The sequence below is a fragment of the Ornithorhynchus anatinus genome, chromosome X2 (assembly GCF_004115215.2).
Source record: "Ornithorhynchus anatinus isolate Pmale09 chromosome X2, mOrnAna1.pri.v4, whole genome shotgun sequence".
In the NCBI taxonomy this organism is placed as follows: domain Eukaryota; kingdom Metazoa; phylum Chordata; class Mammalia; order Monotremata; family Ornithorhynchidae; genus Ornithorhynchus; species Ornithorhynchus anatinus.
This window is the reverse complement of record NC_041750.1, coordinates 20,298,934-20,304,933: the sequence shown is the minus strand read 5'-3', so window position 1 is coordinate 20,304,933 and position 6,000 is coordinate 20,298,934.

Sequence of the window (6,000 nt, the reverse complement as noted above, 5' to 3'; positions counted from 1 at the left end):
TTAATGCAACACCCATCCAAGCTACACTTCTTCGCTCTGTGCCTGTCAGAGACTTAATCCAGATCTGGCCTTTGAAATCAAAGAGGAAAATAGTTTATTCTACTTTTGATCTGTGTGGAGAGGTGACACAATTAAATAGGTTTGGGTAGGGGTATGTGTTATATTCAAATTAATTAAAAGGAAATATGCATTTCATCTTAATCCTGGAACTGAATGTGGGGGGAACAAGCAAAGGGGAGAAGTTTAGGGGAATATCTTTTTTGATACTTTATTTTGGTGATCAATGAAACCAAGAATAGCATGAAGATGCAGAGAACCAGAAATTTCATTTGACCATGAGTCCTCACTTTTCCTTTTTTTGTTCCTCTGAAATCCTACACCTGGTACCAGAGTTGGCATCTTCTTTGGGATAGCTAAAAGGCAATCAGATTTCCAGAAACGCTCATTCAGATTATGTGACATTTTGAAAGTGTAAAGTAAATATTAAGTAATGGTGACTCTGTCATTTAGAATTACAGCAAGCGGTAGCCTCCAATCTTTGGTTAGCAGAGAGGTGGAGCTGCTGCAAAGTAGAGGGAGGGGAAGAAGAGGAAAAAAAATACAACTCTTCACACTGATTTGAGTTTTGCAAATTATAGTTGGCTTTGAAAAGTTAGCATCAGAATCCCACCTCTCTTCAGGTTAACACTGCCATATATTGGATCCCTGTCACCCAAAGAGAAGTGGAGCCTGCTGACTGAAAGGACTGATTAAAAAATAATTAAAATTAGTTTTCTACTAAACTTGCATGTGGAGTTGACCAGATTTAGTGAGTGAGTAATTGTGTCTATCCAGCAGGGACTTTTTTTATAGTCTTCCAAATCTCATTTGCATCGTGGCTGTCTCCCAGTTTGTCCCTTCTAAAACAGTTTTCATTTCTTTTGTCTCCACATTTTGAGTACTAATGAGTTCAGTTGTTTTTCACACCTGGGATCGTTGTGACTCTAGATTCAGCATCGGCAAATAAAAACAGCTACGGGTCGCTCGAGGAGGGTGTGTGCTCTTTAATGGCAGAGAATTTGACGATGGAAAATCAATTTATCCTCCCTAGTTCCATGAAGCACACTAAGCCAGCTGCAAAATTAATAGACAGGAAACACTCTCTTTATGATCCATGAAAACTTCAACTACTGTGTTGTTATTATGTCCTTGCTGCCTGACCAAAAACTCTGGTTGATTAGTGAGGTAGTTCAGAAAAGTGCAATTAGTTCAAAAGCAAATTCCATATATTTAAGGGCAACTACCAGGGACTCCAGAGTTGTGAAAACTCTCAGAGGGAAGGAAACAGGCTCCAATAATCCCGTATTTCCAGTCCAAGGCGGTTGTGAATGCTGACTTCATAGTGTTTGTGGTCAACGAATCGGGAGAGAAATCTGGACAAAATAGCAAACCTTGTGAAATTACTTTTCCCCGGCAAGAAACAGTTAATAGCTTCCTTTGGGGCTATGCTTCCCTTATGGTTGTGCCATCTTCTGGACTGTCAAACCCATAACATTTTGTGGGTGGCAACATGATGTCATTTTTATTCAGCAGCTTGTAATAATTTCCACTCTCGGCCCTTCGTGAAAGGTTGAACGTACTGAAGTAAGTGGGAATCTACGCTCACAGATGGCAGTATCACTTTTTTTTTTCCACTGAGATCACAATGCCCTTCTTTCTCTTAGAATGACAATTATGCTGACACGAAGATTACATCATACTATCTTCCTTGAAATGTCAGAGTTTAAGGTTTTGAGAGCAGCTGTCAAAATAAAATGTATCTCATTAGAAGCTTTGGAACTCCCCTAGGCATGCCCTCATTAGTTTGTTTTATTCAGATCTTCTGAACTTATTTACACCCTACTTAACACTCATGTGTATGTGTCTGCTCAATTCATTTTGACCACTTTAGTTATAAATATTTTTATATTTGTTTCCTTGTTAGAGGGTTAGCTCCTCGCATTCCTTCCCAAGCACCTAGTACAAGTGACCCACACCAAGTGGATGCTTGATAAATTTCACCCCTACTACTAGACTCGAGCACAATTTGTGTAATCCAGCTGTGCTACAGGATAATCGGGTTGAACCCAATCCAGGTCCGACATGGGGTTTACAGTCTTAATCTCCATTCTACAGATGAGGTAGCTGAGGTCCAGAGAAGTTACATGACCTGACTAAGGTTAAACAGTAGACAAGCAGTGGAGCTGGGATTAGAACCCAGGTCCTCTGACTCCCAGACCCACAGTCTTCTTCTACTTAAAAGTAATAAAATACATTGTCTTCATTCAATCATATTTACTGAGCACTTACCATGTGCAGAGCACTGTACTAAGCTCTTGGGAGAGTACAGTATAAACAATAAATGCACACATTCCCTGCCTACAATTAGCTTACGGTCTATATATACAGAATACACTATATCCATATATACAGTATATATAGAGCGCGGGCCTGGGAGTCAGAAGGTCATGGGTTCTAATCCTGGCTCTGCTACGTATCTGCTACCTTGGGAAAGTCACTTCACTTCTCTGAGCCTCAGTTACCTTCATCTGTAAAATGGGGATCAAGACCGTGAGCCCCAAGTAGGACAAGGGATTGTGTCCAATGCCATTTACTTGTATCCAGTGCTTAATACAGTGAGCACATAGTAAGCATTTAACAAATACCATCATTATTATAACATATATATATACACAAAATAATAGAATTCATTAATGTTTTGAACTCTGAATGGGAAGTGCAAAAGAAAGAAATAACATGTTCTCTACTCACAAGGGACTTCCATTCTAAGCAGGGAGACAGAAAAACATAAAAATATTTACTAAGAAGGAAGACAAGATAAAAATTGACTGTAAAGCTGAATAAGCTCATATATAAAGGGGCTGGAGATGAGTATAAATAAGTTATTAATAAGCTATCTGAGATAACTGAAGTGTTCATTTGATTTAGAATACTGGGAATTATATGGGGAAGACTTCCAGAGGAGTTGGGATTTTAGGGGAGCTTTTTAGGAGAATGTCCAGAGAGTTTAGATCTAACAGATCTGGGGAAAAAAGGAATAAAAGCTCCCCGTGAATTGAGGGGAAAAATTACACTCGATAGAGTTATTAATCATTAAATACTCCTAGCCTTCAAGTTTGACTTTCCTTTCTCAGTTTCACTGCTGGCTCCTCTTGCACCTCTCATCCTGTACCATTGGTGTCTTCCAAGGCCCTTTGCTGGGTCCCCTTCTCTTGTCCCTCTACACTCACTTTCTTGGGAAGCTCATCCCCTTGTGTTGTTTTAGCTACCATCTTCAGACCAGTGACTCCCAAATCCATCTCCCCAGCCTGATCTCTCACCTAATCTTGCAATCCCACATTCCTTCTAAATCCCAATACATCTCCACTTGGATCTCCCACTGAAATCTCACACATGCCTAAAAGTGAGCTTCTCATCTTCCTTCCTAAAGCCGCCCCTCCTCTTAACTAGCCCATCTCTGACCCATTCTCCCCATCTCATCGGTGTCATCCTCGACGTCTCAGTATCTTTTATAAAGGTATGTATTCACGTGGTTCGTGATTATATACTGTCAATAATCAGTCAATGGTATTTACTGAGCACTTACTGTGTGCGGAGCACTGTACTAAGAGCTTGGGAGAGTACTATACAACAGAGTTGGTAGATACGTTCCCTGCCCATAAGGAGCATAAAGTCTTGAGGAGGAGTTTATAGCTTAGAGATGTGCTGTGTAGTTTGTATTTCATCACAACTGATTGCAGCATGCTGAAAAGTATGTGACTGTAGACTGTGCCTTTAGAGAGAGCTGAAGATTAGGCAACCAGAGTCCTTCAAGGCTCTAGATAAGGGTGATGGATTAATAACATAAAAGGGAACAGCTGAGCAAGGTTTCTTTGACACTAATGGCGCCATACCCATTTCAAAAGGCAGGGGCCAGGAAACATCACCTGCCGCGTTGAAAGAGAGGATCGGTCGTGAGGATAGCAGGACCCAACCAACCCACCACGGAGGGACGTGGATGGTGAAGAGGACCAATGGACCTTCCGTGGAAACACTGGCAACCAATGGACATGTGGGAGCGTTTGTGTAGGTAGTGGATGGTATCGATCGATGTCCAGTAGTTAGGGAGAGTGTATCCATGAGGTACACTAATGATGTGGTGCCTTTCCTTCATACGTGACAACAACAAAGCTGTTTTTTGCTACCTCTGAGTACCTCCTCATCATGGCTTTGTGGTGCTGACTCACCCAGCCTAACACATTTCAGGTTTCATACTCCAACAACTGCCAAATCCTGCCAAAGCAGAATTTCCAATAGGTAGGAAAGTCCCTGTCCCATAGAGGGATCACAGTCTAAGGGAGAGGGAAAAGAGATGGAGAAGCAGCATGGCCTAGTGGATAGAGCACAGGCCTGGAAGTCAGAAGACCGGGGCTCTAATTCTGACTCCTCCACTGGTCTGCTGGGTGATCTTGGGCAAGTCACTTCACTTCTCTGTGCCTTAGTTACCTCATTTGTAAAATGGGGATTAAGACTGCGAACCCCATGTGGAACAGGGACTGTGCCCAACCTGATTTGCTTGTGTCTAGCCCAGCGCTTAGTACGGTGCCTGGTACATAGTAAGATCTTAACAAATACCACAGTTGTTATTATTAGATATTGAACCTCCATATTACGAGGTAACTGAGCACAGAGGAGGTCAAGTGACTTGCCCAAAGTCACATAGCAGAGAAGTAGTGGAGCTGGGATTAGAATATAGGACCTCTGATTCCCAGGCCTATGCTCTTTCCACTACCATGCTGCTTCTCATGGAGAAGCAGCGTGGCTCAGTGGAAAGAGCACGGGCTTTGGAGTCAGGGCTCATGAGTTCGAATCCCAGCTCTGCCACTTGTCGGCTGTGTGACTGTGGGCAAGTCACTTAATTTCTCTGTGCCTCAGTTCCCTCATCTGTAAAATGGGGATTAAGACTGTGAGCCCCACGTGGGACAACCTGATTCCCCTATGTCTACCCCAGCGCTTAGAACAGTGCTCGGCACATAGTAAGCGCTTAACAAATACCAACATTATTATTATTATTCTCATGCCCCAGTATCATTTCTAGCCCTCAGAACTGGCCCGAAACTTCACCTTGGGGAGCCACTATCTGGCGTCTTGTGGATCCCCTGGAAGCTTGTTGGCCTTGATTGTGGGTGTCCAATGCCAGGGCAGTTCACTTAGGGACCCCTAGCCTGGGTCCCCCTGACTTCAAGCCCAGACACTGCTTAGAGAAAGCAACCAATCAATCATATTTATTGAGCATTTATTGTGTGCAGAGGCCTGTTCTAAGAGTAGAAAATAACGGAGTTGGTAGAGCAACCAGAGAGACAGGAACTGAGCCCGTCTTTTCCCGACCTCCAAGATAGCACAAGGCACAGTGGGAGGTGGGGGAGGAGTGAAAGGAAAAGGGGAAGTGTGGCATGCAGGAAACAGCCAGGATCTGGGAGTCAGTCAATTGTGTTTATTGAACACTTACTGTGTGCAGAGCACTGAACTAAATGCTTGGGAGAGTACAATATAAAAATAAGCAGACACATTCCCTGCTCACAGTGAGCTTTCAGTCTTGAGGGGGAAATAGACATTAATATCAATAAAGGAATTACAGGTACATAGATAAGTGCTGTGGGGCTGGGAGGGGGGAAAAGGTTAAAGGGAGCAAGTCAGAGTTACACAGAAGAGAGTGGGAGGTGAGGAAAGGGGGGCTTAGGGAAGGTCTCTTGGAGAAGATGTGCCTTCATTAAGGCTTTGAAGGTAGGGAGAGTGATTGCCAGTCAGATAGGAAGAGGGAGGGCATTCCAGGACAGAGGCAGGGTGTTGGCGGGAGGTCCGAGGGGAGAAAGATGAGATTGAGGTAAGTGAGAACATCAGCATTAGAGGAGCAAAGTGTGCAGGTTGGGTTGTAGTAGGAGAGTAGCGAGGTGAGGTAGGAGGGGTTCAGGGATTGAGTGC